Genomic DNA, 13,103 nt, shown 5'->3' with positions numbered 1-13,103 from the left:
TTCAGTGGGCCCCCCAGGTGCAGCTGGTGGTAAACGTCGAAGCCCTGTTCGTCAGGGAAAGCGTGGAGCCCCGATGTCTGTGGTGCTGTAGATGCGCTGCCAATGGCCGGTGAGGAGCAGCAAGAGCTTGTCTGGCTGGCACTTTCGATGTGGGAGCAATCGTCCGACGTTCGTGATTTTTCGGGGATTTTTTCAGTTGGCCCCCCAGGTGCAGCTGGTGGTAAACGTTGAAGCCCTGTTCGTTAGGGAAAGCCCGGAGCCCCGATGTCTGTGGTGCTGTAGATGCGCTGCCAATGGCTGGTGAGGAGCAGCAAGAGCTTGACTGGCTGGCACTTTCGGTGTGGGAGCAATCGTCCGACGTTCGTGATTTTTCTTGGGTTTCTTTCCAATGGGCGCCCAGGTGCAGGTGGTGGTAAACGTCGAAGCCCTGTTCGTCAGGGAAAGCCCGGAGCCCCGATGTCTGTGGTGCTGTAGATGCGCTGCCAATGGCCGGTGAGGAGCAGGAGGAGCTTGAGTTTCTGGCACTTTCGGTGTGGGAGCAATCGTCCAACGTTGGTGATTGTTCTTGGGTTTTTTTGGAGTGGGCGCCCACGTGCAGCTGGTGGTAAACGTCGAAGCCCTGTTCATCACGGAAAGCCCGGAGCCCCGATGTCTGTGGTGCTGTAGATGCGCTGCCAATGGCCGGTGAGGAGCAGGAGGAGCTTGAGTTTCTGGCACTTTCGATGTGGGAGCAATCGTCCGACGTTTGTGATTTTTCTTGGGTTTTTTTCCAATGGGCGCCCGGGTGCAGGTGGTGGTAAACGTCGAAGCCCTGTTCGTCAGGGAAAGCCCGGAGCCCCGATGTCTGTGGTGCTGTAGATGCGCTGCCAGTGGCCGTTGAGGAGCAGCAAGAGCTTGACTGGCTGGCACTTTCGGTGTGGGTGCAATCGTCCGACGTTCCTGATTTTTCGGGGTTTTTTTGGTGTGGGCGCCCAGGTGCAGCTGGTGATAAACGTCAAAGCCCTGTTCGTCAGGGAAAGCCCGGAGCCCCGATGTCTGTGGTGCTGTAGATGCGCTGCCAATGGCCGGTGAGGAGCAGCAAGAGCTTGACTGGCTGGCACTTTCGGTGTGGGAGCAATGTTGCGACGTTCATGATTTTTCGGGGTTTTTTTCAGTGGGCCCCCCAGGTGCAGCTGGTGGTAAACGTCGAAGCCCTGTTTGTCAGGGAAAGCCCGGAGCCCCGATGTCTGTGGTGCTGTAGATGCGCTGCCAATGGCCGGTGATGAGCAGCAAGAGCTTGACTGGCTGGCACTTTCGATGTGGGAGCAATCGTCCGACGTTCGTGATTTTTCTTGGGTTTTTTTCCAATGGGCGCCCAGGCGCAGCTGGTGGTAAAGGTCGAAGCCCTGTTCGTCAGGGAAAGCCCGGAGCCCCGATGTCTGTGGTGCTGTAGATGTGCTGCCAGTGGCCGCTGAGGAGCAGCAGGAGCTTGACTGGCTGGCACGTTTTGTGTGGGAGCAATCGTCCGACGTTCGTGATTTTTCGTGTTTTTTTTTTAGTGGGCGACCAGGTGCAGCCGGTGGTAAACGTCGAAGCCCTGTTCGTCAGGGAAAGCCCGGAGCCCCGATGTCTGTGGGGCTGTAGATGCTCTGCCAATAGCCGGTGAGGAGCAGCAAGAGCTTGACTGGCTGGCACTTTCGATGTGGGAGCAATCGTCCGACATTTGTGATTTTTCTTGGGTTTTTTTCCAATGGGCGCCCGGGTGCAGGTGGTGGTAAACTTCGAAGTCCTGTTCGTCAGGGAAAGCCCGGAGCCTTGATGTCTGTGGTGCTGTAGATGCGCTGCCAATGGCCGGTGATGAGCAGCAAGAGCTTGACTGGCTGGCACTTTCGGTGTGGGAGCAATCTTCTGACGTTCGTGATTTTTCGGGGTTTTTTTTCCAGTGGGCGCCCAGGTGCAGCGGGTGGTAAACGTCGAAGCCCTGTTCGTCAGGGAATGCCCAGAACCACGATGTCTGTGGTGCTGTAGATGCGCTGCCAATGGCCGGTGAGGAGCAGCAAGAGCTTGACTGGCTGGCACTTTTTGTGTGGGAGCAATCGTCCGACGTTCGTGACTTTTCTTGGGTTTTTTTCCAATGGGCGCCTAGGTGCAGGGGGTGGTAAAGGTCGAAGCCCTGTTCCTCAGGGAAAGCCCGGAGCCCCGATGCCTGTGGTGCTGTAGATGCGCTGCCAATGGCCGGTGATGAGCAGCAAGAGCTTGACTGGCTGGCACTTCTGGTGTGGGAGCAATCTTCTGACGTTAGTGATTTTTCGGGGTTTTTTTGGAGTGGGGCCCCCAGGTGCAGCTGGTGGTAAACGTCGAAGCCCTGTTTGTCAGGGAAAGCCCGGAGCCCCAATGTCTGTGGTGCTGTAGATGCGCTGCCAATGGCCGGTTAGGAGCAGCAAGAGCTTGACTGGCTGGCACTTCTGGTGTGGGAGCAATCGTCAGACGTTCGTGATTTTTCGGGGTTAATCTCCAGCGGGCGCCCAGGTGCAGCGGGTGGTAAATGTCGAAGCCCTGTTCGTCAGGGAAAGCCCGGAGCCCCGATGTCTGTGGTGCTGTAGATGCGCTGCCAATGGCCGGTGAGGAGCAGCAAGATCTTGAGTTGCTGGCACTTTCGGTGTGGGAGTAATCGTCCGACGGTCGTGATTTTTTGGGGTTTTTTTCCAGTCGGCGCCCAGGTGCAGCTGGTGGTAAATGTCAAAGCCCTGTTCGTCAGGGAAAGCCCGGAGCCCCGATGTCTGTGGTGCTGTAGATGCGCTGCCAATGGCCGGTGAGGAGCAGGAGGAGCTTGAGTTTCTGGCACTTTTTGTGTGGGAGCAATCATCCGACGTTCGTGATTTTTCGGGGTTTTTTGGAGTGGGCGACCAGGTGCAGCTGGTGGTAAACATCGAAGCCCTGTTCATCAGGGAAAGCCCGGAGCCCCGATGTCTGTGGGGCTGTAGATGCTCTGCCAATGGCCGGTGAGGAGCAGCAAGAGATTGACTGGCTGGCACTTTCGATGTGGGAGCAATCGTCCGACGTTTGTGATTTTTCTTGGGTTTTTTTCCAATGGGCGCCCGGGTGCAGCTGGTGGTAAACGTCGAAGCCCTGTTCGTCAGGGAAAGCCCGGAGCCCCGATGTCTGTGGTGCTGTAGATGCGCTGCCAATGGCCGGTGAGGAGCAGCAAGAGCTTGACTGGCTGGCACTTTCGATGTGGGAGCAATCGTCCGACGTTCCTGAATTTTCGGGGTTTTTTTGGTGTGGGCGCCCAGGTGCAGCTGGTGGTAAACGTCGAAGCCCTGTTCGTCAGGGAAAGCCCGGAGCCCCGATGTCTGTGGTGCTGTAGATGCGCTGCCAATGGCCGGTGAGGAGCAGCAAGATCTTGAGTTGCTGGCACTTTCGGTGTGGGAGCAATCGTCCGACGGTCGTGATTTTTTGGGGTTTTTTTCCAGTCGGCGCCCAGGTGCAGCTGGTGGTAAATGTCAAAGCCCTGTTCGTCAGGGAAAGCCCGGAGCCCCGATGTCTGTGGTGCTGTAGATGTGCTGCCAGTGGCCGCTGAGGAGCAGCAGGAGCTTGACTGGCTGGCACGTTTTGTGTGGGAGCAATCGTCCGACGTTCATGATTTTTCGTGTTTTTTTTTAGTGGGCGACCAGGTGCAGCCGGTGGTAAACGTCGAAGCCCTGTTCGTCAGGGAAAGCCCGGAGCCCCGATGTCTGTGGTGCTGTAGATGCGCTGCCAATGGCCGGTGATGAGCAGCAAGAGCTTGACTGGCTGGCACTTTCGGTGTGGGAGCAATCTTCCGACGTTCATGATTTTTCGGGGTTAATCTCCAGCAGGCGCCCAGGTGCAGCGGGTGGTTAATGTCGAAGCCCTGTTCGTCAGGGAAAGCCCGGAGCCCCGATGTCTGTGGTGCTGTAGATGCGCTGCCAATGGCCGGTGAGGAGTAGCAAGAGCTTGACTGGCTGGCACTTTCGGTGTGGGAGCAATCGTCCGACGTTCGTGATTTTTGGGTTTTTTTTTTTTAGTGGGCACCGAGGTGCAGCTGGTGGTAAACGTCGAAGCCCTGTTCGTCAGGGAAAGCCCGGAGCCCCGATGTCTGTGGTGCTGTAGATGCGCTGTTAAGGGCTGGTTAGGAGCAGCAAGAGCTTGATTTGCTGGCACTTTCGGTGTGGGAGCAATCGTCCGACGTTCGTGATTTTTCTTGGGTTTTTTTCCAATGGGCGCCTAGGTGCAGGGGGTGGTAAAGGTCGAAGCCCTGTTCGTCAGGGAAAGCCCGGAGCCCCGATGTCTGTGGTGCTGTAGATGCGCTGCCAATGGCCGGTGAGGAGCAGCAAGATCTTGAGTTGCTGGCACTTTCGGTGTGGGAGCAATCGTCCGACGGTCGTGATTTTTTGGGGTTTTTTTCCAGTCGGCGCCCAGGTGCAGCTGGTGGTAAATGTCAAAGCCCTGTTCGTCAGGGAAAGCCCAGAGCCCCGATGTCTGTGGTGCTGTAGATGCGCTGCCAATGGCCGGTGAGGAGCAGGAGGAGCTTGAGTTTCTGGCACTTTTTGTGTGGGAGCAATCATCCGACGTTCGTGATTTTTCGGGGTTTTTTGGAGTGGGCGACCAGGTGCAGCTGGTGGTAAACATCGAAGCCCTGTTCGTCAGGGAAAGCCCGGAGCCCCGATGTCTGTGGGGCTGTAGATGCTCTGCCAATGGCCGGTGATGAGCAGCAAGAGTTTGACTGGCTGGTACTTTCGATGTGGGAGCAATCGTCCGACGTTTGTGATTTTTCTTGGGTTTTTTTCCAATGGGCGCCCGGGTGCAGGTGGTGGTAAACGTCGAAGCCCTGTTCGTCAGGGAAAGCCCGGAGCCCCGATGTCTGTGGTGCTGTAGATGCGCTGCCAATGGCCGGTGAGGAGCAGCAAGAGCTTGACTGGCTGGCACTTTCGATGTGGGAGCAATCGTCCGACGTTCCTGAATTTTCGGGGTTTTTTTGGTGTGGGCGCCCAGGTGCAGCTGGTGGTAAACGTCAAAGCCCTGTTCGTCAGGGAAAGCCCGGAGCCCCGATGCCTGTGGTGCTGTAGATGCGCTGCCAATGGCCGGTGAGGAGCAGCAAGAGCTTGACTGGCTGGCACTTTCGGTATGGGAGCAATGTTGCTACGTTCATGATTTTTCGGGGTTTTTTTCAGTGGGCCCCCCAGGTGCAGCTGGTGGTAAACGTCGAAGCCCTGTTCGTCAGGGAAAGCCCGGAGCCCCGATGTCTGTGGTGCTGTAGATGCGCTGCCAATGGCCGGTGATGAGCAGCAAGAGCTTGACTGGCTGGCACTTTCGGTGTGGGAGCAATCTTCCGACGTTCATGATTTTTCGGGGTTAATCTCCAGCAGGCGCCCAGGTGCAGCGGGTGGTTAATGTCGAAGCCCTGTTCGTCAGGGAAAGCCCGGAGCCCCGATGTCTGTGGTGCTGTAGATGCGCTGTTAAGGGCTGGTTAGGAGCAGCAAGAGCTTGATTTGCTGGCACTTTTTGTGTGGGAGCAATCATCCGACGTTCGTGATTTTTCTTGGGTTTTTTTCCAGTGGGCGCCCAGGTGCAGCTGGTGGTAAACGTCGAAGCCCTGTTCGTCAGGGAATGCCCAGAACCCCGATGTCTGTGGTGCTGTAGATGCGCTGCCAATGGCCGGTGAGGAGTAGCAAGAGCTTGACTGGCTGGCACTTTCGGTGTGGGAGCAATCGTCCGACGTTCGTGATTTTTGGGTTTTTTTTTTTTAGTGGGCACCGAGGTGCAGCTGGTGGTAAACGTCGAAGCCCTGTTCGTCAGGGAAAGCCCGGAGCCCCGATGTCTGTGGTGCTGTAGATGCGCTGTTAAGGGCTGGTTAGGAGCAGCAAGAGCTTGATTTGCTGGCACTTTCGGTGTGGGAGCAATCGTCCGACGTTCGTGATTTTTCTTGGGTTTTTTTCCAATGGGCGCCTAGGTGCAGGGGGTGGTAAAGGTCGAAGCCCTGTTCGTCAGGGAAAGCCCGGAGCCCCGATGTCTGTGGTGCTGTAGATGCGCTGCCAATGGCCGGTGAGGAGCAGCAAGAGCTTGACTGGCTGGCACTTTCGGTGTGGGAGCAATCGTCCAACGTTCTTGATTTTTCCGTGTTTTTTTGGAGTGGGCGACCAGGTGCAGCTGGTGGTAAACGTCGAAGCCCTGTTCGTCAGGGAAAGCCCGGAGCCCCGATGTCTGTGGTGCTGTAGATGCGCTGCCAATGGCCGGTGAGGAGCAGCAAGAGCTTGACTGGCTGGCACTTTCGATGTGGGAGCAATCGTCCGACGTTTGTGATTTTTCTTGGGTTTTTTTCCAATGGGCGCCCGGGTGCAGGTGGTGGTAAAGGTCGAAGCCCTGTTCGTCAGGGAAAGCCCGGAGCCCCGATGTCTGTGGTGCTGTAGATGCGCTGCCAATGGCCGGTGAGGAGCAGCAAGAGCTTGACTGGCTGGCACTTTCGATGTGGGAGCAATCGTCCGACGTTCCTGAATTTTCGGGGTTTTTTTGGTGTGGGCGCCCAGGTGCAGCTGGTGGTAAACGTCAAAGCCCTGTTCGTCAGGGAAAGCCCGGAGCCCCGATGCCTGTGGTGCTGTAGATGCGCTGCCAATGGCCGGTGAGGAGCAGCAAGAGCTTGACTGGCTGGCACTTTCGGTATGGGAGCAATGTTGCTACGTTCATGATTTTTCGGGGTTTTTTTCAGTGGGCCCCCCAGGTGCAGCTGGTGGTAAACGTCGAAGCCCTGTTCGTCAGGGAAAGCCCGGAGCCCCGATGTCTCTGCTGCTGTAGATGCGCTGCCAATGGCCGGTGATGAGCAGCAAGAGCTTGACTGGCTGGCACTTTCGATGTGGGAGCAATCGTCCGACGTTCGTGATTTTTCTTGGGTTTTTTTCCAATGGGCGCCCAGGTGCAGGGGGTGGTAAAGGTCGAAGCCCTGTTCGTCAGGGAAAGCCCGGAGCCCCGATGCCTGTGGTGCTGTAGATGCGCTGCCAATGGCCGGTGAGGAGCAGCAAGAGCTTGACTGGCTGGCACTTTCGGTGTGGGAGCAATCTTCTGACGTTCGTGATTTTTCGGGGTTTTTTTTCCAGTGGGCCCCCCAGGTGCAGCGGGTGGTAAACGTCGAAGCCCTGTTCGTCAGGGAAAGCCCGGAGCCCCGATGTCTGTGGTGCTGTAGATGCGCTGCCAATGGCCGGTGATGAGCAGCAAGAGCTTGACTGGCTGGCACTTTCGGTGTGGGAGCAATCGTCCGACGTTCGTGATTTTTGGGTTTTTTTTTTTTTAGTGGGCACCGAGGTGCAGCTGGTGGTAAACGTCGAAGCCCTGTTCATCAGGGAAAGCCCGGAGCCCCGATGTCTGTGGTGCTGTAGATGCGCTGTTAAGGGCTGGTTAGGAGCAGCAAGAGCTTGATTTGCTGGCACTTTCGGTGTGGGAGCAATCGTCCGACGTTCGTGATTTTTCTTGGGTTTTTTTCCAATGGGCGCCTAGGTGCAGGGGGTGGTAAAGGTCGAAGCCCTGTTCGTCAGGGAAAGCCCGGAGCCCCGATGCCTGTGGTGCTGTAGATGCGCTGCCAATGGCCGGTGATGAGCAGCAAGAGCTTGACTGGCTGGCACTTTCGGTGTGGGAGCAATCTTCTGACGTTCGTGATTTTTCGGGGTTTTTTTGGAGTGGGGCCCCCAGGTGCAGCTGGTGGTAAACGTCGAAGCCCTGTTCGTCAGGGAAAGCCCGGAGCCCCAATGTCTGTGGTGCTGTAGATGCGCTGCCAATGGCCGGTGAGGAGCAGCAAGAGCTTGACTGGCTGGCACTTCTGGTGTGGGAGCAATCGTCAGACGTTCGTGATTTTTCGGGGTTAATCTCCAGCGGGCGCCCAGGTGCAGCGGGTGGTAAATGTCGAAGCCCTGTTCGTCAGGGAAAGCCCGGAGCCCCGATGTCTGTGGTGCTGTAGATGCGCTGCCAATGGCCGGTGAGGAGCAGCAAGATCTTGAGTTGCTGGCACTTTCGGTGTGGGAGCAATCGTCCGACGGTCGTGATTTTTTGGGGTTTTTTTCCAGTCGGCGCCCAGGTGCAGCTGGTGGTAAATGTCAAAGCCCTGTTCGTCAGGGAAAGCCCAGAGCCCCGATGTCTGTGGTGCTGTAGATGCGCTGCCAATGGCCGGTGAGGAGCAGGAGGAGCTTGAGTTTCTGGCACTTTTTGTGTGGGAGCAATCATCCGACGTTCGTGATTTTTCGGGGTTTTTTGGAGTGGGCGACCAGGTGCAGCTGGTGGTAAACATCGAAGCCCTGTTCGTCAGGGAAAGCCCGGAGCCCCGATGTCTGTGGGGCTGTAGATGCTCTGCCAATGGCCGGTGATGAGCAGCAAGAGTTTGACTGGCTGGTACTTTCGATGTGGGAGCAATCGTCCGACGTTTGTGATTTTTCTTGGGTTTTTTTCCAATGGGCGCCCGGGTGCAGGTGGTGGTAAACGTCGAAGCCCTGTTCGTCAGGGAAAGCCCGGAGCCCCGATGTCTGTGGTGCTGTAGATGCGCTGCCAATGGCCGGTGAGGAGCAGCAAGAGCTTGACTGGCTGGCACTTTCGATGTGGGAGCAATCGTCCGGCGTTCCTGAATTTTCGGGGTTTTTTTGGTGTGGGCGCCCAGGTGCAGCTGGTGGTAAACGTCAAAGCCCTGTTCGTCAGGGAAAGCCCGGAGCCCCGATGTCTGTGGTGCTGTAGATGCGCTGCCAATGGCCGGTGAGGAGCAGCAAGAGCTTGACTGGCTGGCACTTTCGGTGTGGGAGCAATGTTGCGACGTTCATGATTTTTCGGGGTTTTTTTCAGTGGGCCCCCCAGGTGCAGCTGGTGGTAAACGTCGAAGCCCTGTTCGTCAGGGAAAGCCCGGAGCCCCGATGTCTGTGGTGCTGTAGATGCGCTGCCAATGGCCGGTGATGAGCAGCAAGAGCTTGACTGGCTGGCACTTTCGATGTGGGAGCAATCGTCCGACGTTCGTGATTTTTCTTGGGTTTTTTTCCAACGGGCGACCAGGTGCAGCTGGTGGTAAAGGTCGAAGCCCTGTTCGTCAGGGAAAGCCCGGAGCCCCGATGTCTGTGGTGCTGTAGATGTGCTGCCAGTGGCCGCTGAGGAGCAGCAGGAGCTTGACTGGCTGGCACGTTTTGTGTGGGAGCAATCGTCCGACGTTCATGATTTTTCGTGTTTTTTTTCAGTGGGCGACCAGGTGCAGCCGGTGGTAAACGTCGAAGCCCTGTTCATCAGGGAAAGCCCGGAGCCCCGATGTCTGTGGTGCTGTAGATGCGCTGCCAATGGCCGGTGATGAGCAGCAAGAGCTTGACTGGCTGGCACTTTCGGTGTGGGAGCAATCTTCCGACGTTCATGATTTTTCGGGGTTAATCTCCAGCAGGCGCCCAGGTGCAGCGGTTGGTAAATGTCGAAGCCCTGTTCGTCAGGGAAAGCCTGGAGCCCCGATGTCTGTGGTGCTGTAGATGCGCTGTTAAGGGCTGGTTAGGAGCAGCAAGAGCTTGATTTGCTGGCACTTTCGGTGTGGGAGCAATCGTCCGACGTTCGTGATTTTTCTTGGGTTTTTTTCCAATGGGCGCCCAGGTGCAGGGGGTGGTAAAGGTCGAAGCCCTGTTCGTCAGGGAAAGCCCGGAGCCCCGATGCCTGTGGTGCTGTAGATGCGCTGCCAATGGCCGGTGATGAGCAGCAAGAGCTTGACTGGCTGGCACTTTCGGTGTGGGAGCAATCTTCTGACGTTCGTGATTTTTCGGGGTTTTTTTTCCAGTGGGCGCCCAGGTGCAGCGGGTGGTAAACGTCGAAGCCCTGTTCGTCAGGGAATGCCCAGAACCCCGATGTCTGTGGTGCTGTAGATGCGCTGCCAATGGCCGGTGATGAGCAGCAAGAGCTTGATTTGCTGGCACTTTTTGTGTGGGAGCAATCATCCGACGTTCGTGATTTTTCTTGGGTTTTTTTCCAGTGGGCGCCCAGGTGCAGCGGGTGGTAAACGTCGAAGCCCTGTTCGTCAGGGAATGCCCAGAACCCCGATGTCTGTGGTGCTGTAGATGCGCTGCCAATGGCCGCTGAGGAGCAGCAAGAGCTTGACTGGCTGGCACTTTCGGTGTGGGAGCAATCGTCCGACGTTCGTGATTTTTGGGTTTTTTTTTTTTTAGTGGGCACCGAGGTGCAGCTGGTGGTAAACGTCGAAGCCCTGTTCATCAGGGAAAGCCCGGAGCCCCGATGTCTGTGGTGCTGTAGATGCGCTGTTAAGGGCTAGTTAGGAGCAGCAAGAGCTTGATTTGCTGGCACTTTCGGTGTGGGAGCAATCGTCCGACGTTCGTGATTTTTCTTGGGTTTTTTTCCAATGGGCGCCTAGGTGCAGCTGGTGGTAAACGTCGAAGCCCTGTTCGTCAGGGAAAGCCCGGAGCCCCGATGCCTGTGGTGCTGTAGATGCGCTGCCAATGGCCGGTGATGAGCAGCAAGAGCTTGACTGGCTGGCACTTTCGGTGTGGGAGCAATCTTCTGACGTTCGTGATTTTTCGGGGTTTTTTTGGAGTGGGGCCCCCAGGTGCAGCTGGTGGTAAACGTCGAAGCCCTGTTTGTCAGGGAAAGCCCGGAGCCCCAATGTCTGTGGTGCTGTAGATGCGCTGCCAATGGCCGGTGAGGAGCAGCAAGAGCTTGACTGGCTGGCACTTCTGGTGTGGGAGCAATCGTCAGACGTTCGTGATTTTTCGGGGTTAATCTCCAGCGGGCGCCCAGGTGCAGCGGGTGGTAAATGTCGAAGCCCTGTTCGTCAGGGAAAGCCCGGAGCCCCGATGTCTGTGGTGCTGTAGATGCGCTGCCAATGGCCGGTGAGGAGCAGCAAGATCTTGAGTTGCTGGCACTTTCGGTGTGGGAGCAATCGTCCGACGGTCGTGATTTTTTGGGGTTTTTTTCCAGTCGGCGCCCAGGTGCAGCTGGTGGTAAATGTCAAAGCCCTGTTCGTCAGGGAAAGCCCAGAGCCCCGATGTCTGTGGTGCTGTAGATGCACTGCCAATGGCCGGTGAGGAGCAGGAGGAGCTTGAGTTTCTGGCACTTTTTGTGTGGGAGCAATCATCCGACGTTCGTGATTTTTCGGGGTTTTTTGGAGTGGGCGACCAGGTGCAGCTGGTGGTAAACATCGAAGCCCTGTTCGTCAGGGAAAGCCCGGAGCCCCGATGTCTGTGGGGCTGTAGATGCTCTGCCAATGGCCGGTGAGGAGCAGCAAGAGTTTGACTGGCTGGCACTTTCGATGTGGGAGCAATCGTCCGACGTTTGTGATTTTTCTTGGGTTTTTTTCCAATGGGCGCCCGGGTGCAGGTGGTGGTAAACGTCGAAGCCCTGTTCGTCAGGGAAAGCCCGGAGCCCCGATGTCTGTGGTGCTGTAGATGCGCTGCCAATGGCCGGTGAGGAGCAGCAAGAGCTTGACTGGCTGGCACTTTCGATGTGGGAGCAATCGTCCGGCGTTCCTGAATTTTCGGGGTTTTTTTGGTGTGGGCGCCCAGGTGCAGCTGGTGGTAAACGTCAAAGCCCTGTTCGTCAGGGAAAGCCCGGAGCCCCGATGTCTGTGGTGCTGTAGATGCGCTGCCAATGGCCGGCGAGGAGCAGCAAGAGCTTGACTGGCTGGCACGTTCGGTATGGGAGCAATGTTGCTACGTTCATGATTTTTCGCGGTTTTTTTCAGTGGGCCCCCCAGGTGCAGCTGGTGGTAAACGTCGAAGCCCTGTTCGTGAGGGAAAGCCCGGAGCCCCGATGTCTGTGGTGCTGTAGATGCGCTGCCAATGGCCGGTGATGAGCAGCAAGAGCTTGACTGGCTGGCACTTTCGATGTGGGAGCAATCGTCCGACGTTCGTGATTTTTCTTGGGTTTTTTTCCAATGGGCGCCCAGGCGCAGCTGGTGGTAAAGGTCGAAGCCCTGTTCGTCAGGGAAAGCCCGGAGCCCCGATGTCTGTGGTGCTGTAGATGCGCTGCCAATGGCCGGTGATGAGCAGCAAGAGCTTGACTGGCTGGCACTTTCGGTGTGGGAGCAATCGTCCGACGTTCGTAATTATTGGGTTTTTTTTTTTTAGTGGGCACCGAGGTGCAGCTGGTGGTAAACGTCGAAGCCCTGTTCGTCAGGGAAAGCCCGGAGCCCCGATGTCTCTGCTGCTGTAGATGCGCTGCCAATGGCTGGTGAGGAACAGCAAGAGCTTGACTGGCTGGCACGTTCGGTGTGAGAGCAATCGTCCGACGTTCGTGATTTTTCGGGGTTTTTTTTCCACTGGGCGCCAAGGTGCAGCTGGGGGTATAAGTAAAAGACTTGTTCGTCAGGGAAAGCCCGGAGCCCCGATGTCTGTGGTTCTGTAGATGCGCTGCCAATGGCCGGTGAGGAGCAGCAAGAGCTTGACTGGCTGGCACTTTCGGTGTGGGAGCAATCTTCCGACGTTCGTGATTTTTCGGGGTTAATCTCCAGCAGGCGCCCAGGTGCAGCGGGTGGTAAATGTCGAAGCCCTGTTCGTCAGGGAAAGCCTGGAGCCCCGATGTCTGTGGTGCTGTAGATGCGCTGTTAAGGGCTGGTTAGGAGCAGCAAGAGCTTGATTTGCTGGCACTTTCGGTGTGGGAGCAATCGTCCGACGTTCGTGATTTTTCTTGGGTTTTTTTCCAATGGGCGCCCAGGTGCAGGGGGTGGTAAAGGTCGAAGCCCTGTTCGTCAGGGAATGCCCAGAACCCCGATGTCTGTGGTGCTGTAGATGCGCTGCCAATGGCCGGTGATGAGCAGCAAGAGCTTGATTTGCTGGCACTTTTTGTGTGGGAGCAATCATCCGACGTTCGTGATTTTTCTTGGGTTTTTTTCCAGTGGGCGCCCAGGTGCAGCGGGTGGTAAACGTCGAAGCCCTGTTCGTCAGGGAATGCCCAGAACCCCGATGTCTGTGGTGCTGTAGATGCGCTGCCAATGGCCGGTGAGGAGCAGGAGGAGCTTGAGTTTCTGGCACTTTTTGTGTGGGAGCAATCATCCGACGTTCGTGATTTTTCGGGGTTTTCTGGAGTGGGCGACCAGGTGCAGCTGGTGGTAAACATCGAAGCCCTGTTCGTCAGGGAAAGCCCGGAGCCCCGATGTCTGTGGG

Source organism: Chlamydotis macqueenii, chromosome W (assembly GCF_036417535.1).
Source record: "Chlamydotis macqueenii isolate bChlMac1 chromosome W, bChlMac1.mat, whole genome shotgun sequence".
NCBI classification, from domain to species: domain Eukaryota; kingdom Metazoa; phylum Chordata; class Aves; order Otidiformes; family Otididae; genus Chlamydotis; species Chlamydotis macqueenii.
This window is presented reverse-complemented; position numbering follows the sequence as displayed.